The sequence below is a fragment of the Pipistrellus kuhlii genome, unplaced genomic scaffold (genome assembly GCF_014108245.1).
Source record: "Pipistrellus kuhlii isolate mPipKuh1 unplaced genomic scaffold, mPipKuh1.p scaffold_m20_p_13, whole genome shotgun sequence".
Classification (NCBI taxonomy): domain Eukaryota; kingdom Metazoa; phylum Chordata; class Mammalia; order Chiroptera; family Vespertilionidae; genus Pipistrellus; species Pipistrellus kuhlii.
The window spans coordinates 31,304,961-31,331,241 of NW_023425438.1; the positions used below are offsets into that span (position 1 = coordinate 31,304,961).

Genomic DNA, 26,281 nt, shown 5'->3' on the forward strand with positions numbered 1-26,281 from the left:
AGGATAAAAAATATTAATAAAATGGCAATAAATACATATCTAGCAACAACTGAATCTAAAAAATCAAAATCAAAATAAAACAAGAAAATGAACAAAATAGTAGTAAACTAGTAAATAAAACAGAATCAGAAGCATGGAAACACGGAACAGACTGGCAAATCTCAGAGGGAAATGGGGAGCTAGGGGAGGGAAGAGGTTAACCAAAGATCTTATATCCGTACTAGTGACCCGGCACACGAAATTGTGCAACCTCCCCCACCCACATTCACCCTGCCCACCCACCTGCTTCCCTGCCTAGACACCCTTATCTCTCCACCCAGAGCTCAAGCACGCCTGGCCCTGCTCCTAATCCCTCTGGCCTTCTCTGGCTGATCCAAGCCCGCCCTTGGTCCTGGGAGTCACCTTGGGCTGGTCCCGCTTCCTCCAGGAGCCTCCCGCTTCTGTCCCATCTCTGGAGCAACATGGTAGCTCTGCCCCATCATGGCGTTGGAGGAGAGCATGGAAGCCTCCCACCCGCTGCGGAGGTTTGAGCGCCGCTTCCTGCTGGCACTCACGGTGTGCTCTTTCCCCTGGCAGGTGGGCAGCGGGTGCGCAGAGGGTGAGCAGTGGGTGGTGAAGGATTGGTGAGAGGGACGCTATGGGCTCTCACCCTGCCTTCCTTGCCACAGGATGGTCCCACCTCCCATTTCTGCCCCATCTCAGGAGCAACTCGGTGGCTCCACCCTACCGTGCATGCAGCCTCTTGCTGAATGGTCATTATGGCATGAGAGCATCACGACCATTAGCACATTAGCTCTTTTTATATAGAATATGCATCACTTACGGACACAGACAATAGGGTGGTAAAGCTCTGGCGCAGGGGCAGGAACCAGGTGGAGAGGAAAATGAGGGTGGAGGGGAACGGGGACATCTGTAATACTCTCAACCATAAAGACTTTTTTTTTTTTAAGTTTTAAAACAATTTCAACTTTAGGATCCTGAGCCTTCCCTTTGGTGTCCTTTGCTTGAGTGACCCTAGTTTGGGGAGAGAGAGCAAATGAATATGGGCAGATATAATTTAATATCAGAAAAGTAACCAAGCATAGAATAGAGGACCTCAAATCCATGCTCGCTAAAGGAAAGAAAAAAAGTCCTGGAAAATGATGATAAAACTAGAGAGCATGGTGGCCTAGAACAGAAGCTATTCTGATAACACAAACTGTACTTGTGGGAGAAAAGAGGGATGAGGAGATAGAAAGTTTGGAGATAATGCTTTGGAAGATATTTAGATGAAGGCCAAAGTTGATGAGATAAAAATTACAATTTTTATCTTTTACCTTGGGAGTGGATGAGATAAAAATTACAATTTCTGAGTTGGATGGCTCAACTTTCTACCTAATATATGAATCCTTTTTCAAGGGGTCTCTCTGCCTTCACCTGAAAGCCTTCAATAATAGAGAATTGAACATTTCAAAAGCAGATTATTGCTATAAAACAACTATATTGCTTTAGGGAAAAAATATTTCTTGTCATGAACAGAACCCTGCTTCTATCCAATGACATAGAGTAAATAACTCTAGTCACAGGAAAGTAATATTACAAAGGGAGAAAGTTTGGCTAATGAGAGCTCAGAGCAGGGGGTGGGCAAAAGGAAAGGAAGAAAGCTATCAGAAATCCTTACAAGAGCCAAAGAAAAAGTGTCTAGAGAAAAGGGTGAACAGTAGTGTCAACATGCTGCAGAGAGAGCAAGATCAAGGAAATTACTAACTTCAAAAAGGATACTGGGTTAGAATAAATTTAGGACAGTGGTTGGGACAGAAGCCATAGCACAAGAGATTAAGTAAGAGATGAAGTAATAAAAGCAACAAGATCAGCATCTCTTTGATGGTGAAAAAAAAGAAACAGTTGAGCAAGAATATTTTAGGCCATGGGAAACCTGAGCATATTTGTAGGTAAACAGCAAGAAACCAACCAAAGTATGAGATTAAAAAGGAACAAAGAAAAGAGGTAGAGAAAGATGAGGAAGAGGAAAAGTAGATACACATGGGAATGGGGTGGGATTGGGGGAAGGGATGGAGGCAGAGAAAAAGAGACTAATCACACCCAGCAACTATGAGGCACTTTAGACTATGCCCCACCTCAAGAAAGACAGAACTTTGTCAAGGCAACAGAGAGAAAACAAACAAGCTAATCCAGAAAAGTTGCCTTCCACCCTTACTCCTCTGCCTAACTGCCCTTAAGGGAGTGGGGGGGAATCAGCTGGAATTTGAACAAACCTGGATTTCCTCACTCCCACTACTAGTTCTAAAGTTTCCGTGCTGCCCTAAGATCAAAGAGTTCATTGAAAATATATTACAAATTAAAGAAGTAAAGGCAGCAGGGGAGAAGTAACCAATGTTAATACAGTAAGAAGAATTACCTATATATCATCATTAATTTGACTAAATACTATACAGTTCATAATTGCTTGATTCCATTCAAATTATTTTGTTGGTCTTCCTAACAACATAGCAAGAAACACATTTCTAAATGAATAGTGAATGAATGAATCCATGATCCTCATTGTGTGGATAAATATACAGGTTCAAAAGTATCAGTTTCAAGACCATTTAAGCCCAGCTGGTGTAGCCCAGTGGCTGAGCATCAACCAATGAATCCGAGATCACAATTCAATTCCCCGTCAGGGCACATACTAGGTTTCAGGCTCTATCCCCAGGAGGTATGTAGGAGGCAATGATCAATGATTCCTCTCATCACTGATGTTTCTATCTCTCCCTCTTCCTTCCTCTCTAAAATCATAAAAATATTTTTAAAAGATCATTTAACTAGTTAACTGTGAAGATGGTATTTGCATTCAGATCTCCTGATTTTTTTTTTTTAAATATTTTGGTTAATCCTCACCTGAGGATATTTTTCCATTGATTTTTAGAGAGTGGAAGGAGGGGGGGGAGACATCAATGTGAGAGACAAACATGGATTGGTTGCCTCCTGCACACACCCGGACCAGGGCCAGGAAACCTACCTGCAACCAAAGAACGTGTGCCCTTGACCAGAATCAAACCTGCAACTTTTCAGTCGCTCCATCCACTATGCCAAACCGTCAAGGACTAGATCTTCTAATTTTAATTTCATGCCGCTGTCTCTACATTACACTGCCTCTCAAAACAAACAAAAAACAGTTATTTCACTACTGCCTCTCATACATTCAATTCTTCTTTTTCTCTTTATCAGATCAATTACTGATCCAATAATAATTATTCACAGCAATAAATTATTATTTATACTCATCTTATGTTAAAAATAAAGGTAGCGATAATTAACATCTGATTGTGATACCAATTTTTAAGACTATTTTTTTCGTTACAAAGAATTTTATAAAACTGGAACTGCTAGGAAAACATTTTTCAAGTAAGAGACACTATACATATTTATCAGTATACTTTAATATGTTTTCTTAGCAAAGGAATAAATCTTGAGCTTCATCTGAGATTGGAACTTGCAAAATTATTATTTGCATGTTTTACATAGTTTTTCTCTGGCAGTGTTCTGCAGCCAGGAACAAAACAAAGAGATTATATTGAAGATATAAGGGAGATTATCTCTCTATATAAAAGACTAATATGCTAAGTGTCTGACTGTCCCATCAGTCGTTATGATGTGTACTAACTACCAGAGGGCAGATGCTCAATTCAGGAGCTGCCGTGACAGAGAAATGGCATCATGGACCTGGTGCCCACAAAGCAACCCTCGGCTTCCCACAAGTGATACACAGGCCCACCACCATCCTGGAGTGATAACCCACCAAATCACAGCCAACGCTGCCAAGACCTCATGGCACAAAATATGGTCCACAGCCCAGTGCAACCCAGAAACAGTGGCTGTGGGCGCCGGGTGATGTCACATAGCAAAGCCTGGCTTCCTCTCCCTAGGGACTAGCCTCCTTGGAATTTCTCCAGCCCAGTTACATGACTTGCTTTATAGCCACGTGGAAACATTTTACACTTTAACCAAATGTCTGTGAAGTGTTTTCCCATGCCTCATCTCATTTGATCCACATAGAATTCCTAGAGTGGATAAGAGGGAGACTTGATGAAATCCTATTTTTCTTTTCATTAGCTTGAAAATGGAGATTTGGAAAGCTTAAAAACCTGACCTTACTGAAAGGAATTAAGAAATGGTGGACCTTGAAAATGACTTCAGGTTTTCCCACTGCACAGAATATAGTCAAACACTGCTGTAGTTAAATATTTTACCCTTTGTTCTCCCTGCGTGATCTACAAAAATAATTTGCTTCATGTTGATATTTACTGCTGTGTTGCTGACAATTACCTGAAAGAGAAGTTGGAGTACTTCACTAGCTGGAAAAAGTTTAGTTAAATCAGAAAGCAGGTCTACTTAAGCAAGTTTACTTGCACATGCAAAATACATATAAAGCTCTCAGTGGTGCCAATCACAATCATGTGTTTCGTTCTGTCATTGTCAATTGTGAATTTGGTTGACACTTCTATTATAGAGAAAGGGCGAATTGCGATATTAAAATATTTCTTCTAATTAATTTCCTTTAAAAGAATTCGTGCACCAGGCCACTAGTTGGGATATAATTGACCATGGGATCTAAGTAGGGAAGCTAAGTTAAGTAGGGAAGCTACAATAGTAAGGCTGAACTGGAGTAAGAGATCCAATAATGCGGAGGAGTGTAGAGGTAATGTCAAGCAGTGATTACTCAAATACTAATTTATTGTTGATTTGGGGTTATAGTAGTAATGAACTTTATAGTTACTTAACTTTAAATGTTAAGCTAACATTTTATATTTCCAAACCACTTGCTGACCCACTGAAGATGAGTTTCTAGCTTTTTGTTTTGTTTTTTTTTCTAAAAGGAAATTCCTTGGCCCAACTGGCATGGCTCAGAGGTTGAGCACTGACCTTTGAACCAGGAGATCACAGTTCAATTTACAGGGCACCTACCTAGGTTACAGGCTCGACCCCCAGAAGGGGGCGTGCAGGAGGTAGCTATCAATGATTCCCTCTTATCATTTATGTTTCTCTCTCTCTCTCCCTTCCTCTCTGAAATGAATAAAAAATATTTTTTAAAAAATTCCTTGAAAGCATCATTTGTTACTTAACATTCATAGAGCACTTGTTTAGAATATCTGAAGATCCTTGACTTAATCTTGTATTAGGGGAGGAGGGGAGAAGCTATAAAGAATTTTGAGACAAATGAGAAAATTTTAAGTATGGACTCTATGCTGAACAATATTGTTGAGCAACTGTTGTTATTTTTAGATGTCATATCGTATTGTGGTTGTGTAAGACAACCACAGTAATAGGAAGATGCATACTTACATATTTAGGATGAAGCATCATGATATCAACATTCTGTTTTCAGATTTGACAAAAGGAAAATGTGTGTGGAGGTCTTCACTCTACTATCCTTTTGACCTTTCTGTGGGTTTAAAATTTTTTTAATAATAATAAACCAATGAAAGTTTTCCAAGAACTAAAGATAAGTAGAAATGTGACATACAAATGGAAGGGAGGAAGAGCGTGACAAGGAAAACATTCCAACAATAGGAAACTATGTTAAAAGGCTTGGAGGGAAGAGAGCCTATTGCCAGAAACTACAAGTAGGTCAATATTTCTGAGAAAGTTATATAAATATTTGGGGGAAGGTAGGGAGTTACGGAGAGTCTTTAAACTGGAGAGATAAGTTGAGAAAATAAATGAATTTATAAATTTGTTTAAAATAATAAGGAATATGGATTTCATCTTGAGAATAAAAGTCACAAATAATTTAGTCGCCTTTTAGAAAGATCACTGATTATAGCACAGAGAATGTATGTACTAGTATTAGAGAAGTCTAAGACTAGAAGAGACCAGATAGCAAACATGCAATAATCTATTTGAGAGGTGAGTGTAGCCTAATCTTAGATAATGGTAGGAAAGATGGAGAAAACTAGATAGATTCCAGATCTTTCTGCAGTTTTAACCTGTTTTCAGTATCTCACACCCAAATCTATAACAGCCTACTGGGCATCTTCCCTTACAAGTCTCACAGATACCTAAAATTCAATACATCCAAAATTTAAACTCATCTATCATCTTTACTCCTCTCTTCCACCTGCCAATAATTTACTCCTTCTCTGGCTAGTTAATGGCAACACCAATTATGTACTTTACCACGCTGGAAACTGTAGAGCCTCTTGACTCTAATATCTTTACAATCTTCAATTTCTATACCAACTTGGACTGTCCTTTGGATTCTACTTCCAAAATTCATTACAAATTCATGACTTGCTCTCCATTCCAACTGCAACTGCTCTAGTTCACAATTTTATTTGCGGATTAGACTATTGTGAGAGTCTCCTACCAAAAGTCTTTCTTTGTTCTTAATCTCAACTTCAGAATCATCTTTCTAAAATTCATATCTGATTAGATCACTCTCTTTAAGTATTCTTTAATAGTGGTATATATCAAGTCTAAAATCTTTACAAACTGAGCCCAACCTACCCTTCAGGTTAGCCAACTTGAAAACACACACACACAACCACACACACACACCACAGCGTGAACTTTCTTGACATAATTATTTTTATTTCTAAATTTTACTTTATATACTCCACAGGAAAAAAAAAAACCTCATAAAATGCGATGCATCACTAAAATATTCATACACAAACACCCATCCGCTAAACTTCCTTTTAGTCAAAAAGCCAACTATTTGAACATAAAATTCTCCAAATTAGTGGCATTTTTTCCCCTAAAAAATGCCCCCTACTTCCTATAATCCAATTCTTAAAGTCCGCCATATTTTTTAAAATTTATTATTATTTATTTTAGAGAGGGAGGAAGAGAAGAGGAAAGAGAGGGAGAGGGGAAGAAAAATATAGGTAGAGATAGATAGAGAGAGAAAAAAACAAACAAACAAAAAAACATGGTTTGATTGTCTGCAGCAGGTGCCCCAATGGGGATCAAACGAGCAACCTAGGTATGTGAGCTGACCAGGCATCAAACCCAAGACCTTCCAGTATAAAGGACAGAAGACACTCCAACTAACTGAGCAACACTGACCAGAGCAAGTCCACCATATTTTAAGTACACCACTTGATTTATTCTGAATATTGTCTCAAACTATTCTACTCTCTCACTACCCCAGAAAAATCTCACTGAAAAGCTCCAACTCTGCTTACCTGCAGCCTTACTTTCGACTGTGAAGGAGAGTTGACCAAGTAACACAATTATAGGAAATTAGATTTCCCCCCATTCATTTCATGTATTTTAGTTAATTCAATTTTAAATGCTACAGAACAAACTATGGACCACTGGACACGTTGAAAAATAAAAGCATTCCTTTTTGTGTGAAAAGATGTTGAAAAATAACAGAAAAGGAAACAAATCTAAAAAGATATAATTTACAAATAGTATATGGGCTTAAAAAAAACTCTTGTTGGTTCAGGCAAATCTTCATATTTGAAGAGCACTTACCAATGATAGAAAAGAAAAAAACCCTTCAGATCTAAAGGAAGGCATGAATGGCAAATGAAGACAGTAATAATTATTCCCAACAAGGAAATTAATCCAGATAACTGTAGCTTACTCTCAGAAAAAAAGTTTAAATATTTTTGTACAAATAACTTCTGCAAAATTTAATTGCGAAATATTATATTTTCAAATAGCATATTTTGAAAACAAGGTAACCTTTTCTTGATAACTTAATTTCACCATTATAATAATCAGTTTATACTGTTTTATAACAGTGATAATCTTAGGAAATCAGTTTGTCCCTATATTAAAGAGTTTCTTTTTTTTTAATATGTATTTTATTGATTTTATACAGAGAGGAAGGGCAAGGGATAGAGGGTTAAACATCAATGAGGGAGAAACATCAATCAGCTGCCTCCTGCACACCCCCTACTGGGGATGTGCCCGCAAGCAAGGTACATGCCCTTGACTGGAATCAAACCTGGGACCCTTCAGTCCTCAGGCCAATACTCTATCCACTGAGTCTAACAGGTTAGGGCAAGAGCTTCTAATTGTGGTAATAATACAAGTTCTTTTGCTAGTTTGTTATCAATATATTTTTAGAATTTCTCTCTTCTCCTTAGAAAGGCTGCTAGCAGTCACTGTCCTCTACCTTACTATCTATATTATTCCTGCCTTTGGCACCTTCTCTATGCCTTTCTATTTTGATTCTTCTGAAACAAGTAACTAACTTTTTTAAATTGAGATATAATTGATATAACAATAGTTTCAGGTATAGTAACTAACTCTTACACACAGGTGTTTTATAGCTGACATAGCACCTTAAAGCTCATTATCTCATTCATGTCTCACAATAACTTTATAATGCAGGAATTATCATTATTCCTATTTTATTGATGAGAAAATTGAGGCTCAGAAAGAATGAATAATTCACCTAAGGTCATAAAGCAGATACATAGCAAAAGTTATCCCAACTGTCAATCTTTTCTTCTTTCACCGCCAAATTGAGCTGATAAAAACAAATTAAGAGCCCAAACTGAGGCCTATAAGAAAAAAAGATGAGATTTATGTATAAACTTTGCAATATTTTGGACATTAATTTTAAAACAGCCTACTTCTCTTTTTATTGGCATTTGATGCTACCATGAAAAAGAATCACTTCTAGATAAACTACTACTATACTATGTTTATTTCCAATGTTAACAAAAACTTATACTCCAGTAACCAACAATTCAAAACATAATAGTTCAAATTTACAATAAAATAGAGCTGCCATTTCTGGGGGGAAATTTTTTTCTTCACAGAGGAGGTAGAAGAGGGTATAGCGGGAATAAATGGTGATGGAAGGAGACTTGACTTGGGGTGGTGAATACACAGTATAATATATAGGTGATGTATTATAGAATTGTACAGCTGAATCAGTTTATACTGTTTTATAACAGTGATAATCTTAGGAAATCAGTTTGTCCCTATATTAAAGAGTTTCTTTTTTTTTAATATGTATTTTATTGATTTTATACAGAGAGGAAGGGCAAGGGATAGAGGGTTAATAAAATATAATTTTATTAACTAATGTCACCCCAATAAATTCAATAAATAAATAAAAATTTCTTCAGGTTTGAAGACAACAAAACAGACTAAAGAATACCTTCATTGAGAGAAAGACAAATATCACATGATCTCACTTATATGTGGAATCTAATGAACAAAATAGATCCAGAGACATACTAGTAGAAGCATGGAATATAGACTGTGGAATCTCAGAGGGAAGGTGGAGGTGGGTGGGTGAGATCAGGTGGATGGGGGAGGAAGAGGTCAACCAAAGAACTTGTATGCATATATGCAATACAGACAATATGGGGCAGCAGAGGGGGTGGGCTAGAAGGGGTCCATGAAGGAAAATGGGGGATATATGTAATAATTTCAATAATAAAGATTTAAATTTTTTAAAAAGAGTATCTGTGTTGAGTCATAGATTTCCTTTTACTTTTGTCTCAACTGCCTCCCCCCCTTCAAAGAAAGTTGCTAGAGAACCTAAAAGGTTAATCTGATCCACCAATCAGTGTCCAGAGCATTTTATCACCAGCTCAGGCCCTTACCAGAATCATACAAACCACAGTTTAGAACAATACTACTGACATTTTGGGTCAGATAATTCTTTGTTGTGTGGGTAAGGTAAGATATGTCCTGTTCAATGTCCTCTTCAATGCCCTGTTCAACATTTCTTGGCTGGCTGCCAATAGCACCCACCTTCAGTTGTGATAATAAAAAATGTTTCCAGACACTGCCAAATGTCCCTTGAAGGCAAAATCACTCCTGCTTGAGAACTAGACTTAGATGTTAGGGCCCTGGATCTTTGAAAAAGGAGGTCTTCAATCAGCCCTGTTAATTATAATTTTGTTTTTAAATTTTGATTTTAATTATAATTTTTTTTTAAAAAAGTTCAAGAAGATACTTAAATAATATATATGCCTGCCTCTTTAGAGTAAAGCATTTGTAGAGAATTTTGTAACATGGATTTCATCTATGTATATACATTAGTCCTCCCTCTGCTAGTAAAATGTCCAGTTCTCTCCTTCCTCTGCTAGTAAAATGTCAAATACAGTACATACATGCACGCATGAATGCATACATATACAAGAGAACCTAAACAATTCTAACTTACAAATCCCTATTTCTTGCCCTTCATGACCACATTGTGGTTCTTGAACCATGCATCCAAGAGATTCAAGCTTCCACTCTTCAGATTTCTTGCCATCTGTTTGTGAAGCAAGCAGGAAATAAGCTGATGACCTTTAAGGTATTTTTCCTTTCTTAATATCCTAATACTCTCAGGTTTTATTGACTTCCAGCTGACAGACCACCTCTTATGGTCACTAAAGCCATTCATGCTTTTTTCTTTCTCCATATGTATATTAATCCATGCTGAATATAACCAAAAAGTATGTCAGTTGTTTAAAGCATCGCTTAGTAACAGTGACCAGTTGCTTATTCTGACTCAAATATTTTAAACATATGAAGTTTAAAACAAAAACTTCTCAAGCTATGAACTGATACCATTTATACTAGTATGAATGAACCACGGAGGCAAATACTGAGATGAAAAGTAGATCAGCAGTTGCTTAGGTCTGGGGTGGTGTGGGGAGAATGGGGAGTAACTGCTAATGATGAGTTTTCTTTTTGGGGTGAAATAATGTTCTAGAATTGATTAGAGTGATAGTTGTACAACTTTGTAAAAAATCTAAAAGCAGGAAAAATTAGTTTGTCAATTTTAATTGATAGAAAAAATGTGATTAAGGACAAACTGTGCAAACTTGGCCATTTCATGAGTTTTAAGATTTTATTTTAATTCTGAAATTATTAAAATGTAATACCTATTCAGAAATAAATTTTAACTTTTCTAGAAAATCAATATATGCAAATTAATATTTTCCTAGTAAACTTTGGATGATTTGAAAGCAATAAAAAACATTTCAGAAAGCTAAATGCTAAAGTAACAATACAAAATATATTAACATGGTCAACAACAAGGGAACATGAACAGGCTATAGTTTTGTTGTGATACATTCTTTATAAAGAAAACCATTCAAATATATATATATATATATTTATATATATATGTATGTGTGTATATATATACATATATATATATATATATATATATATATATATATATATATATATAAAGTCTGTCCTGGTAATGTAACAATTCTGAAGTTTCCAGAACATAATTTAAAACTAGCCAAATCACATTAAATTGCAAACATCTAATCTCCAAACCCATAACTACCAACTACCCCAAATTTGCACATATTGATATCTTTTTACCCAAACTTATTATGAACAATGATGATCACAATGAACCATCAATACCTACTGGTCCAAAACCGGGACTCCACTACTACTATAGGAATAGTCAAACACGCAAAACCCCATTGTTCTTTCTTTCTGTTCTATCATAAATGCTTAGAAATAAATGATCAAGGCTCTCAAGTACTTTTTCAATTAGAACTCTCCATAAAGTCAACCTGAATGTCCATCAAAACCTTCCATTTTCACAGGAACACCCTTCTCAGCCTACCATCATGTCACCACTTGCCTTGTAGTAAAACATTTACTAGGAAGATTGCCCTGGGGTTTGACAAATCAGAAATAGAGCCAATTAAAAACACACACACACACACACACACACACACTCCAAATATTTTAACTCTTCGAAAGGAAAGCCTCAATAAATAAATTATTATTATTATTATTATTATTATTAATAAAGCTGGTTAAAGGGGAATTTTTTTTTTTTAATGCAACCTGGCTGGGCCAAAACTCTAAATATACCATCCTGAACTCAGCACCTGGACAGGCCAAGAGGGCAGTGATCATGGGCAGCCCAGTGTTCCCTCTCGGCGGCGGGGAAGGCCTGCCTGTGCATCAGAACAGCGCAGGGAAAGCAGCAGAACTGAAGAAGAACATGAATTATTGAACAAAATACTGCGAGTGAAACGGTCCAACTGCAAAGCATTCAGTTATCCTTTGGGTTAGCCTTCTCCCGGAAGAAAAACGATTTTTTTTAAATTTAAATTATTCCAGTGTAGTATCCAAAGGGGGGCCAGGGGCCCGGCTGTACAAAGAAAGTTTGGGGGCAGCCTGCGGGGAGGGCGGCGGAAGTGCCGGAGCCCGGAGCCCGGAGCCCGGAGCCCGGAGCCCGGAGCCCGGAGGGTGAGGCCGCCGCCGGGGCCGGAGGGGAGCCCGGCTGCCGGCCGGATCCCAGGCGGAGAAGGGAGCTCCCAGCGGGCCGGGAGCCGGGGAGGAGACGGAGGGGGTGGGGTCTGGGTCCCTCTCCCCGGAGGAGGTCGCGGGGAGGGTGGGCCGCGAGCGCCGGGGCCGAGCGGGGCCGGCGACACCTACCTGCGGTCCCGGGCAGACGCCCCGAGCGCGGCCTAGTGCATCGCCGCCGCCGCCAGCCCTCGCCGCGCCGACTGCAGCTCCGTGGGCGCCGCCGCCGCCCGGAGCCCGGAGCGCCCGGAGCCCGGAGCGCCCGGAGCCCGGAGCGCCCGAGCCCGGCTTCCCGCCGCTGCCCCGCGCCGGCTGGCCCGTCCGCCGGGGGAGCGCAGGGCCGCCCTCCGGCGCCCAACGCCGCTCGCGGGAGGAGAGGCGGCCGCGGCGGCTCCCTCACGTCTCTCCCGGCTGTCCTGTCAGCCAGCAGTCTCCCCCGGGTCCGCAGCGCCGCCTCCGCCGCTGCTGCCGCCGCCTCTCCCACATCCCCGGCCGCCGGAGGGGCCGCCGCCGTCCGCGCGTCTGCCCCCGGCTCCCGGCCGCCCCGCTCCCCGCGCCCCGCTCGGCCCGGCTCGGCCCGCGGAGCCCGCGCCGGAGGCCGCCGCAGCCCCCGGCCCACAATCCACCGCGCGGCGCCGCCGGGGCGGGAGGGCCGCGGCCGGGCCGGGGAGCTCGCCGCCTCCCGAGAGGCCTCGGCGGCGGCGCGGACGCGGCCCGGGGCCCCCGGGCGGGGAACCCCCGCGCGGCTCCCCTGCGCCCCCCCGCATAGCCCTGCGCGCGGAGAGGACAGAAACCCGCACTGAACCCGTCGTTTCCCCGCCACGACCCTCCCGCCCGGAGCCGTTCTCAGGAGCAACCTGGGGCTGAGCCCTCGCCCATGCCCCACACCCACCGACCCCAATAGTCCCAACATCACCCGGGACCCAGTCAAGTATATTTTATTTCCACAATAGTCCCCCTCTCACCCCCTCCACGTGAACGCTGTTCTGAGTTTCCCTAATAAATATCCTTGGAAAGGTTAAAGGTCACTCCTTCCCCAACCACCCGCTGGACCCTGAACACTGCCTGGGGGGGGGGTGTGGGGGAGGGATGAGGGGGGCTCCCTCACCAAGTCTTCCTTTCCCTCTATCTAGTTCAGGCCTCCCTCCCAGTCGCCTAGCACACTTCTCTGGCACTGAAAATCAGTTATTCCCTAAGTGTGTATATTATTCTTACCTCCTCATGGTGATTAACAGCTGAAAATCCAATTCAGCTTGGTTTCAGAGGGCTTTCAATCTCTTTTCAAAAAATATATATTTTTATTGATTTCAGAGAGAAAGGGAGAGGGGGAGAGAGATAGAAACATCAATGGAGAAAGAATCATTGATTCTCCTGCATGCCCCACACTGGGGATCAGCCCACAACCTGGGCATGTGCCCTTCACCAGAATCCAACCAGGACCCTTCAGTCCACAGGCCAATGTTCTATCCACTGAGCAAAACCAGCCAGGGCTCAATTTTTTAAGTATATTTTTATTGATTTCAGAAAGGACTGGAGAGAGAAACATCAAGGATGTAAGAAAATCATTGATTGGCTGACTCCTGCACCCCCCTCCCCACTCCACCCCTCACCCGCACAAACATTGAGGATGGAGCCTGCAACCCCAGGCGTGTGCCCTGGAATTGAACCCATGATCTCCTGATTCAAAGGTCCACACTCAACCACTGAGCCAATCTAATAAAAGCCAATCTGCAAGAAAGGGAATGTCTTTGAATATTTTTAAAAAGAGAGAAAAAAAAATGCCCTCATTCATTTGAGTACTTGATTTTAGGACGATTTCTCTCAATTTTGAAACTATTTCTTTGTCTAAAAATATTAAAGTTTTGTGCCTTTATAAGACAGTATGTTTTTACAAATCAAAAGTGAAAATGTAACTTACAGTTGGTAATTGAAAAAAAAAAGTTCATACAAGTTTCACTTCTAAGAAGTCACTTTGAAAACTGCAAACAACAAATATGTTTCCCACAAAAGAGCTAAAGTTGGGGGAAGGGAAGGACAAGAGAAGGAAGAAACAAAGTTCATTGAAAGATAATCCTTACATTATTTTTTTTTTTTCTAAATTCAATTCTCCACAATTTTTATGTGTTGATTTTAGAGAGGAAGGGAGGGAGGGAGAGGAAGAAGGAGAGAGAGAAAGAAACATCCACTGGTTGTTCCACTTACCTGAGCACTCATTGGTTGGTTCTTATATGTGCCCTAACCAGAATCAAACCCAAAACATTGCCTATTGGGAGACTGCTCAAACCAGCTAAGCTACCTGGCCAGAATTTTGTAATCAGGAGAGTGAGATTATCAATTCCCAATATGAAATAAATTTAACCATAAAATAATAAAGAAATCTATCTAAGGCCCTGATCTCATTTAAAAAAAACAGATGAGTTTATATTATGAAAATATTAAGGAAAGATTCGTCAAATTACACCTAAGGCCAAAGAGGAAAATAATTTCACCTTAAGTCTAGAATTAGTTCATAGATTATATTAAGAAATGGATTTAGCAAGTTCCCATATTTTGAACCTGCATCACAAAATCAACAACCATTGAAATGCTGCCTTAAAACCTGGTAGTTTGGCCCTGGCCAGTGGCTCAATTGGTTGGAGCATTATCCAATGCATCAAGAGGTCATGGGTTCCCATTCCTGGTCAGTGCACATACCTAAATTTCTGGTTCAGTCTCTAACTGGGATGTCTTTTTCTTTTTTTTTTTTTTTTTTTTTCCTCTCTCTCCCCCTTTCTCTCTAAAATAAATAAACACATATCCACATATCTTCAGTTGAGAATTAAAAAAAAAAAATACAGCCCTGTTGGCTTGGCCTTTCAAAAACTGTTTGTTTGCTTGCTTGCTTGTTTTCCTGTTTATTGAATTTATTGGGGTGACATTAATAAAATTATATAGATTTCTGCCCAACTGATGTGGCTTGGTGGTTAAGTGTTGACCCATGAACCAGGAGGTCATGATTTGATTCCCAGGCAGGACATATGATGCCCAGGAGAGAGAGGGCAGGAGGTAGCGACCAATGATTCTCATCAGTGATGTTTCTGACTCTCCCTCTCCCTTCCTCTCTGAAATCAATAAAATATATATATATGTATTTTAAAAATTATATAGGTTTCAGGTGTACAATTCTATAATACATCAATTGTGTACCCAAGTCAAGTCTCCTTCAAAAACTATTGGCATTTATACCCTACCTTGTTTTAAAAAAGAATCCAGGTTGCTCTACTGGGCACTTGCTTTAAATAATAGCCGTAAGGTATCTCGTAAACACTAGAACAAGGCAAACTGGTTTGCTTTACTTATTCTCCAGCTGTAGATAACATACCGAAGGAAGAAAATGCACATTCATTATTGTGCTCAGTTCTTTCAGGAATCCAGCATGGTATTAACTTTTACTCTTCCAAACAAATCATAATCATGAATCTAAACAGCAAAGTAAATGCTAATGATCAGGTGTATCAAAAACAAAACAAAACAAAAAAACCTGTTAACGGACAAGTAATTTAATTTAAACAGATCAATTTCAAATTAATTAATATGTTAGTTATCCCTTGAATCATTTCAGTATTAGAAAGAAAAGTCAAATCACAAATATGTGTAGATATACTATTAGTATTCATTTCCAGAAAGCACAGATAACAGAAAATTAAGAAAAACTGATAGAAATCATCATTACCCTAAAAAGAAGAAAGTATTTAGTTACCATATTATTAACATACATTTAGCATAATATTTCATGTGATAATAATATACTCAATAGTTGTTGGGAGTAGGCAATATACAAGTTTTTCATATATCGTCATCTGATTGTATCGTCTAAATTAGTTGCTTGATTACTTTGGAAACAGTTATTTAACTCTTAAATTTCTCTGTCCATTTCTCTTTGACTCTGTTACTCTAAATTTCCATTTTGATTTATCATAATAATGACAACCATTTGCTAAGAATTTACTGTGGTCTAGATCTAGGGAAAACTAAGGTATATAGTGTATTAGTTTCCTATTCCTATGTACAAATCACTACAAACTTAGCAGTTTAAAATAACACATTTGTATTGTGTTATAGTTTCTGTGAGTCAGGAGTCCAGGCACAGCTTAGCTTGGTCTTTCTGCTCGGGGTCTGCGAGCAAAGCATCCGTTAAGCTGTGTTCTCTCTGGACACTAAGAAAGAGTCTGTCTGCAGGACTACTCAGGTTGTTGGCAGAAATCCTTTCCTTCTGGTTGTAGGACTGACAGCCCTGGCTTCTTGCTGGCTGGAGGGTGCTCCTAGGGGACACCTGTAGTTGCTTACTATGTAGGTTTTCTCAAAATGGCTGCTTACTTCATCAAACTGATAAGGAGTGTTTCTAAACTCTCTACAGCGAGTCAGCTAGCAAATTAGAGTGATATTCTATCATTTTTGCCATGTTCTCTGGTTTAGAAGCAAGTCACAGGTTTGCTCACACTCAGGGAGAGGGGAACTGCACGAAGCTGTGACTACCAGAAATGGGAATTTGGGGGGCTACTCTGCCACCTACAGTAATTAATTCCACAGGCTTTGGAATTTAACTAATCCTAGGTTGTTGTCTTTTTAATATATTTTTAAAATTGATTTGAGAGAGAGAGAGATAGAAAGAGAGAGAGAGAGAGAGAGAGAGAGAGACATGGAACCAGGGAATCAAACCAGGGACCCTTCAGTGCACAGGTGGATGCTCAACCAACTGAGCTGCACTGGTCAGGGCAACGCTGGTTTTATTTTTTAATTCACCTGTGACCCTCTAGCAATGTGATTTTGATCTCATTTTCAATCCTTTGTTTATTCATCTGCCAAATAAGAGTAATAATCTCGCCCTAGCCAGTTTGGCTCAGTGGACAGAGTGACCGCCTGCAGATTAAAGGGTCCTAGGTTCAATTCTGGGCGTTGTGAGCTTGATCCCGCCCAGTAGGGGGCATGCAGGAGGCAGCCAATCAATGATTCTCTTTCATCATTGATGTTTCTATCTCTCTATCTCTCTCCCTTCCTCTCTGAAATAATATGTGTATATATATATTTTTTTCTTTTTTTTTTCTTTTTTTTAAAGAGTATTAGCCGAAACTGGTTTGGCTCAGTGGATAGAGCATTAGTCTGCAGACTGAAAGGTCCCAGGTTCGATTCCGGTCAAGGGCATGTACATTCGTTGTGGGCACATCCCCGGTGGGGGTGTGCAGGAGGCAGCTGGTCAGTGTATCACTCTCATCAATGTTTCTAGCTCTCTATCCCTCTCTCTTCCTCTCTGTGAAAATCAATAAAATATATATTTTTAAAAAAGTAATAATCTCTTCACATTATATTTTTCTCACATGTAAAATGAGGAAAATTTACAACTACAGGGATCCATTTAATCCCAATAGTTGTTGGCATTAAATGAATACTGTAACTGATAACAAGAAAAGCTCAATAAACACTGATGGTTTTCTTCCTTCTCTCTCTTCTCTTTTTAATTTTGATCTTGGTCTGATAGAAGTTCACATTGGCATTTCTGAGAGAGAGAGAGACAGAGACAGAGAGAGAGAGAGAGAGAGAGAGAGAGAGAGAGAGAGAGAGAGAGAAAGAGAATATTGTGTATGTATACCTGTGTCTAGAGCCATGCAAAACCAACTCTAGTATCAATACCTTTAAAAATAGGACTGTACTGCAAATTATATATCCAATTCAAACTAGGCAAAATTAACAAATAATAAATCCATAACGTTAGAAACCTAATTATTACACATAGAGGTTTTCAGAGTTTAGAGAACTTTGTTGGATTGAGTCCTTCCCCCACCCCAATCATACTTATGCAAATAATACAAAAGGACATACTGTTCATGGTTCAGGGTTTGCATTCTAGCTCTGCCACTTTTTAGCTGGGTAATCTCAGGCATGTTGAGATCTCTACAATTCAGTTTTCTATGGGGATAAAGATGTACCCACTTCATAAAGGTGTTGTGAAGATAACATTTAAAGTACTTAAATAGCATAGCTTAGTGCCTAGCTCATAGTTAGTACACAAAAAAGTGTTAGATATCAAACTCATTCTTATAATCTTCACTATCTCATTATTATTAAGAAGACAGTGTTGATGAAAACCACAGAACAGGAAGTGGCAAGACATGACTATGAATGAGGTGGGTGAAATGAGGCATGAGAAGCCACAGGATCTCAAAAGTCTTCACAAGCTAAACAGCCGCAGTATTATAAGTGGTCGGAAGGTATAAAAAGTCACAAGTCAGAAACAACAAATAGGAATTAGGGGACAAGGTAATACTGTGTATTTTCAACCAAACTGTGAGGAATGCACCTAAAACATTAGCAAGAAAGAGCACATGAAACAGGTAATTTCTACCTCATACATGAAGCCTTTATATATTTCCTCCTGGAGCAGAAGTCAACCATTGGTCCATTTCCCTACAGGGGTTAGATATACATATATATTAGAGGCCCGATGCATGAAGATTCGTGCAAGAATGGGCCTTCCTTCCCCTGGCTGCCGGCACTGTCTTCGCTCTGGCTGGAGCCACCTTTTCGCTCCCCCCAGAGTTGCCTTTCTGCCTTCCCACACTGCCCAGAGGTCCTGAGTGGCACCTGGGTATGCAAATTAATCTGCCATCTTTGTTGGGTTAATTTGAATACTCACTCCTGGTTGGCTGATGGGTGCTGCACAGACAATTAGCATGTTCCTCTTTTATTAGTGTAGATATACTATTTTATTAGTCCCATTATCATAGTTTTTCTTATATTACTTTACACAGCATTTGGTTCTTTTACTGTTTCATTTAGTTCTTATCTATGGAGGCTTTGTCTAACAAACTAAGTTGTAAGTATTTCCAGGAAAGGGTTTTCTGTTGTTGCTGCTATTGTACCTTTTAAAATATCCCTACAGAGCCGAAACCGGTTTGGCTCAGTGGTAGAGCCTCGGTCTGCGGACTGAAAGGTCCCGGGTTCGATTCCGGTCAAGGGCATGTACATTGGTTGCAGGCACATCCCCAGTGGGGGGTGTGCAAGAGGCAGCTGGTCGATGTTTCTCTCTCATCGACGTTTCTAGCTCTCTATCCCTCTCTCCTCCTCTCTGTAAAAAAATCAATAAAATATATTTAAAAAAAATAAATAAAAAATAAATAAATAAAATATCCCTACAGAATATGGAACAATATACTACATAGTAGGTTTTGAATAAATGCCTGTTGGATTAAAAAATAAATATGAATTATTCCCCCTAGCAAATGGTATCTGGGACAATGAATATTAATAAGTCATAAACTTAATAGATGACCTTGATATCATAATGACTCTTTCATATCCCAAGCCTATTGTGTCAGCAAATCCTAGTAGTTCTACCTTCAGATAAGTCTAAACTAAACACGTCTCACCATTCACATTGTATCTGCCCTGGTCCAGCCCTTTTTTGCAGGAGGTGCCCCTAACTACACCTATTGGGCTGACCACTGCTCATTACCGAAAGCACCATTCACAGAAACTGCAGGGTGACTGATGACTCTTGGAGTTGTGTAGTATTTGCCTGAATTATTGCTAAAGTCTCCTAGCCTTTGTTTCTCACCAGTCTATCCTCAACACAATAGTCAGCTTGATCCTGCTAAAATTTAAGTCAAATCATGTAATTTCTCTGCTTAAAACTCTCTCTCCAGTGGCTCTGCCTCATTCATAGTAAAAGATAAAGTCCTTTCGAGGCCCTGTGTGATCTCATTCCAGTCTTCCCTCTCTAACTTCATCTTCTCCTACTCCCCCGTTTCTCACTCAGCTCTCATTAGATTGGGCTCCTCACTGTTCTTGGAACATGCCAGTCACACCCCTTACTCTTCCTTCTGCCTCGAATGCCTTCCCCCAGATACCCAAATGACTACGTAACTCCCTCACCTCCTTCAGGTCATATTCAGATTTTACCTTCTCAGTGAGACATTTCATGACATCCATGTATCTCATGGTAACATGCCCTATCTGCTTTTCACCTTTCTTTTCTCCTTAGCCTTTCTTATCATCTAACCCCCGTATGTTTTACTTAGTGTCTGTCTTTCTCCCACAGGAATGCAAGTCCATGAGAGCAGAAAATTGTATCTTTTGTTTACCACTTTACCCCCTCCCCAACCCCTGGAACAATGCCTGGTGCATGTTGAGAGCTCAATAAATACGTGTTAAAATATTGACTGAAAGATAAAGACAAACTGCTGCTTGTAAACACAAACCACTTCCTTCTAAACACAAAGCACTGTGAGTATCTAGGTAGTCTAATGTCTTGAAAACCACTTGTCATTGATATGTTATAGAGCTCGAGATTTTTGTAAACTACTATTCATTTATTAGATTTGTGATAAAAAGATAAAGATGATATCCTTGGCTTATTTTACAATTGAAGTATTTTACGTAATAACTATATGAAATTATTTTTAAAACATACAATTCTATAACGAAGTAGAACTATATGGACAAAATGTTACACATTTATTAAGAAAATTTTTCATTTAAAATTTTTCTAGGAAAAGGAGAAATCTTTTTTAAAATTATGGGCAATTTAGAAACCATACATTTCCAGAGAAACAGAAACTGTAGCTGGCCTCTCAAGGGATTTTCTCAGAATCACTTCAATACCAACTAATTACATGACTCAAAATCAGCCATCACTCAGAAAGAACCCCCTAAGCAGCAGGGAAACAAATTCTTCTACCACTATGTAATATGTTTAAATAAGAAAAAAAATCAAACAGTGAGGAAATATTTTACAAAGCAAAATAAACAGAGGGGGAAAAAATTACAAAACCAGGACACATTCAAAACATAATCCAAAGTAAAAAATTAATATAACAATGGATTGCAATTATAGAATGGACTTTCCTTGAATACCAAAATGCATTAGAAAGGCAATTGAATTCTCATGCCACTGTCTGGTCATTTTGGTTCCCATTTCACCAGGAAGTGAAATGTATGTCTTTTCTCCCCTTATTTTCTTTATATCTATGAATTCCTCAGCATCAGTGAAGAAAACAAGTGCCCAATCAGAATCTGATTTCAATCTAGTAGTCCTATTACCAAAAATCTAACTTTCAATTTAAGACAGCACTTTTTTCCCCTTCCATCATTTTATTTACTACCTTTTAAGAATCTACATCAAATAAAAATAATAAACTCAAAAGAACAAAAACACTGTAGAAATCAGTGACTTTTAAAAGAGAACAGGCCTCAAGGAAATGGAGATCAAAAGGCTGAGAAGAAAGCCTTTGAGTGGTGACAACCTGTTTCCAATCAGACACCATGTTTACATCTTCCAGTCCATGCTCTTTGTTCCCCACTAGCCTGTGGGAATGCTACAGCAACCAAAAAGCAAAGAATTAGGTTAAGTGGAATTACTTGTTATTTGAATTAAAAAATATATTAGATTCTCCCTCTCCTCCAAAGAAAAGATGAGGCTTTCTCTAAAGTATGGAATATTAAGGTTCTCATTACTTACAAGAAAAAAATATTGTAGGGAAGATTCTGCTTGGTAATAAGTATTTAATAATTTTGGGAAAAAATCTATGTAGATTAATTTATTATTTTAAGGACTCTTTAGTAGCTTACAAACCCAAGAGACAGTTCTCATATTTGGTTGCAAGGCAGTCTTTTAGAAAAATGTATGCTTTAGCCCTAGCCAGTTTGGTTCAGTGGATAAAGTGTCCGCCTGTGGACTACAGGGTTCCAGATCGAGGGCATGTATCTCAGTTATAGGCCCCTCCAGGGCCCTGGGGCCGGGCCAAGCCCTGGTTGGGGGGCATGTAGGAGGCAACCAATCAATGTTTTTCTCTCACATAGATATTTCTCTCTGTCTTTCCCTCTTTCTCCCACTCTCTGTAAAAATCAATTGGTTGAGGAGAAAGGGAGAGAGAGAGGGAGGAAGAGAGGGAGAGAAGAAAAGAGGGAAAGAGGGAGAGAGGGAGGGAGGAAGAGAGGGAGGGAGAGAGGGAGGAAGGGAGAGAGGGAGGGAGGAAGGGAGGGAGGGAGGGAGGGAAGAATTTATTAAAGAAATTTATAAAAAATATAAAACAATGCTACTCTTCAAAAGAAAATGTATGGTTTATTTTAATGTATTCTTCCTTCATAAATACACAAAAGCCTATTTTCATTCTTCTAAGTTTTATTTTTACATTGCAGTTCAGTATGCACAGCAAAAGAAATGGAAAGTGAGCATAAGGACACATTTACAAACTATAAATATATTTTTGTTTGTTAAAAATTGAAAGTCAAACTCCTGAAAGTTTTCCCTCCACAGATGGCTACAACAAGCGCATATCAAAGTGCAAACAAAAAGTTTGTGTAAACGGCTTTGTCTTGATGATTAAACTGGCTCACTGATGCATGCCAGTGAGTGCTGCTCCAATTGCAGATGGTCAGCATATCTCACTGGTTAATGGTAGCCAGAGGGAAATTGCTCTCCTCTCTGATTCTTTTCTGCCCAGCACACCTGCTTGCATTTTGCTCTGATATTTTAGAGGCTCCCTCAGTTACTCACTATTTGCCCCCAAATCGGTTAATTTTTGTCAATCTCATGATTCCTCTCAATGGTCAAATATATATTCTGATTCTAAATCTCTTATTATAATGAAGAGGTAGGAAAATGTTCCTACACCAATAGTCCCTAACCCCCTGCACTTATTCTCAAATAGACATCCAGACATCAATGAATATTTTATCAAAGATGTTTCTGGGTCCAGGATGCTGATTTAGTTCATGCTTTCATAGCACTCCCAATCTGGGGTGGAGTGGAGGAATATAGAAGAGATATTAAACAAATTATAGGAACTGTTCAACAACATATTGGATATATGTCATGGAAAGGTTAAAAAAAAAAAAGCTATGAGAACTTGTTAAAATGAGTGTAATTTTATTTTATTTTTTTCCTTTTTTATTGTATTCATTGGGGTGACACTGTTAACAAAATTATACAGGTTTAGAGGCAGACCAGTAGACAGAGAGCAGGCTGTTGGGAGAGGGGTTGTGGAGGAATTGAGAAAAAAAGAAGAAGAAAAAAAGATGAATGTAATTTAATGAGGGTGAACAAAGAATTCTTCAAACTATAGCAGTATTTACACCAAAAAAATTGAATAGGAGCTAGCCACAGAAGGGAAATAGCGATAGTGAAGAGTCCCAGGTAATGGAGACAGCCAGCAGAAGGAAGTAATGAGGCATGAAGGTTGTAGCTGAGCAAAGGAAGGAGAGAAAAGGCCAAATGTGACTGGCATGAGATGAAACAGAATAGGCCAAAGTCAGGGAGTTATAGGTCATGTTGGAGTTTGAACTTTATTACAAGCTATGATAGGGCTTTGGGCAAGTAGGTAACATAAGATGTTTTTAAAAGATCCATTTAACTGTTCTGTGGAGAATGAGTTAGTGGGCTGAAACCAACCAGTAAGGTTGCTGGGTACAAGGTGTGGTGGGTAGAATTCTGAATTTTAAGTTGCCTCCCAAAATTCCAGTCCCCTGGTGCACATGCCCTACGTAGTCCTCTCTCCCCCTAAGACGATTTGTGAATATGAGATTTCACTCTCATGATTAGGTTATGGTATATGGCAAAGGTGAAGGAAATTTGCAGAAGTAAATAGGGCCATTAGGATGATCTATCTGAGTTAATCAAAAGGAAGATCATCCTAGTGGCCCTACCTAATCAGGTAAGCCCTTTTTATTTTATTATTAAAATATTTTTATTAATTTCAGAGAGGAAGGAGGTGGGAGAGAGAGATAGAAACATCAATGATGTGAGAGAGTCACCGATAGGCTGCCTCCTGCATACCCCACACTGGGGATCAAGCCTGAGACCGAGGCACGTGCCCTGACTGGGATTTGAACTGTGACCTCCTGGTTCATAGGTCAACGTGCAACCACCGAGCCACTCCCACTCGGCCTAGGTAAGCCCTTTTAAAAGAGAGTTTAGAGTTCAGAGATATTAGATCTCAGAATATTTGAAGCAAAAGGAAGGTTTCCTGCTGGTCTTAATGAAACAAAATGCCATGTTTCAGAAAGGGCTCTGTGACAGGAAATTGCAGTGGCCTTTAGCAGCTAAGAGTGGCTGTTGGATGACAGCCAGAATGAAAGGGAAACCTCCGCCCTGTAATTGCAAGGAACTGAATTGTACCAATAATCAGTGAGCTTGGAAAAAGACCCACTGCCTGAGATGAGATCATAGGCCTGGCTGACACCTTGATTTCAGCCTCCTGAGACTCTGAGATGACCCAGCTAACTTGTATCTAGACTACTGACTCATGGGACTCTGAGATAGTAATTTTGTTTTTTAAGTTTATGAAAATGTGTTATACAGCAATAACAAATGAATATATAAGGTCAATGCATAAAAATTAAATTGCTTTTCTACATATCAGCAAAAATTTTTTTTGTTACTATTTACAATGGCACAAAAATATCAAATGCAAGAATAAATCTAATAAAAAATGCAAAACTGTTCTATACAGGAAACTATAGTATTTCATTGAAAAAAATTAAAGATAACCTAATGGAAATATGTGCATCATTCCACTAGGATTATGCATTATTCTATATAGATTAGAAGTTTCAATGTCAATCTCTTCAATTTAATTATAGGTTCAGTGCAATCCCAATGAAAATCCCAACAGATTTATATATGGAAAATAGCAACTGGACTCTAAAATGTACAGTTGACCCTTGGACACCACGGGTTTGAACTGTGTGTGGGTCCACTTTCACTAAATATCTGTTTTTGATCCATGATTAGGAGTCCATGGACGCAGAGAACCGACTATATGCATCAACCTACATCATTTTCTATAGGGGCCTTGAGCATCCTCAGATGTGGGTACCTCAAGGGGGAGGGAGGGAGGTGTTCTGGAATCAATCCCATCCAGATACTGAGGGACAACTGGGGATACTTAAGTTTTGGAGGAGTCAAAGATTATAGATTGTGGTTTGTTTGTTTTTCAACTCCTTTAACCCCCACATTGTTCAAGAGTCAACTGTATATGGAACTGGCAAAGGGCCAAGAATAGCCAAAACACTCATAGAAAGAAGAAAAGATAGGAGGATGTAGTCTACCAGTTACCAAAGTTCATTATAAAACTACAAATGTAATATAGTGTGGTATTAGTGTAGTAGCCAGAGATAAAAAATAAAAAAAAAATTAAATCAAAACAGAAAAAAACAGGTGATTCAATAGGAAAATGGGCCAGACACTTGAATAGGCACTTCTCAGAAAAGGATCTCCAAATGGCCGTATGAAAAGATATTCAGCCTCATGTACAACATGACATACTACATATCCACACTTAAAAGACAGAACATACTAAATGTTGCTTAGAATGTGGAGCAACAGATACATCCGGGGTGGAAGAGTAATTGGTACGATCACTTTGGAACATAATTTGGTAATATCTTCTAAAGCTGAACATGTTTACACTCTATTACCTAGCAATTCTACTCTTAGGAATATATCCATTAGAAATGCATGTGTATGTTCATCAAACACCTTTACAATAAATACGAGGGACAGAAGCCAGGCATGCAAAAATGTACACTATATATTTTCATTTATAGAAAATTCAAAAACTCAAAATTATGGCTAAGTACGTGCATTAACTTTTGTAAAAATGTTTTACTCAAACACTTGTTTTGCGCATTTTTTATGCATGTGAGTGATATATCAATAAAAAAGATTTTAAAAAATAAAACCAAGCTTCTTGCCCACATGGACTTCATATTCTACTGTGAGGATCCCTGCTCTCCTCCATGCTGGCTGCCTTCGGTCTTCGGCTTCTAGTCCCAGCAGCTCTTAGTCTACAACTTCCCGTGTTCAAACCAGTGACCAAAGCATACTTACAGGCTCAGCAGAAGTCCCACGTTGCCTCTCTCTGGTTCTGTCTGGTAGGGCGAGGCACCCATCCCAGTCACTGAGGCCAGCGTGAGGGTCCAAGTAACCAGGGCGAAATCACAACCAATCCTGAAACCAGAACGCAGTGGAGTCAACGTCACCAGAACACATCAATCGGAGCCAAGGAAGATG

At 39.4% G+C, this 26,281-nt stretch overlaps 1 protein-coding gene across 6 annotated transcripts in view; it reads right to left on the reverse strand.

Annotated features, from left to right (window-relative positions):
* The window catches only part of VPS54 (VPS54 subunit of GARP complex), an 87,078-nt gene extending 74,102 nt beyond the window's left edge, over positions 1–12,976 (reverse strand). For 2 of the 6 annotated variants that reach the window (XR_006741430.1, XM_036435496.2), the window contains exon 1: positions 12,367–12,975. The gene's annotated coding sequence lies outside the window, so the exon portion shown is untranslated. Of the gene's footprint in view, positions 1–3,001; positions 3,136–8,395; positions 8,505–12,366 lie in introns of all 6 variants that reach the window. The other 4 variants (XM_045580804.1, XM_045580803.1, XM_045580805.1 and 1 more) reach the window with 4 other exon arrangements.
* Positions 12,977–26,281: the final 13,305 nt, after the last annotated feature.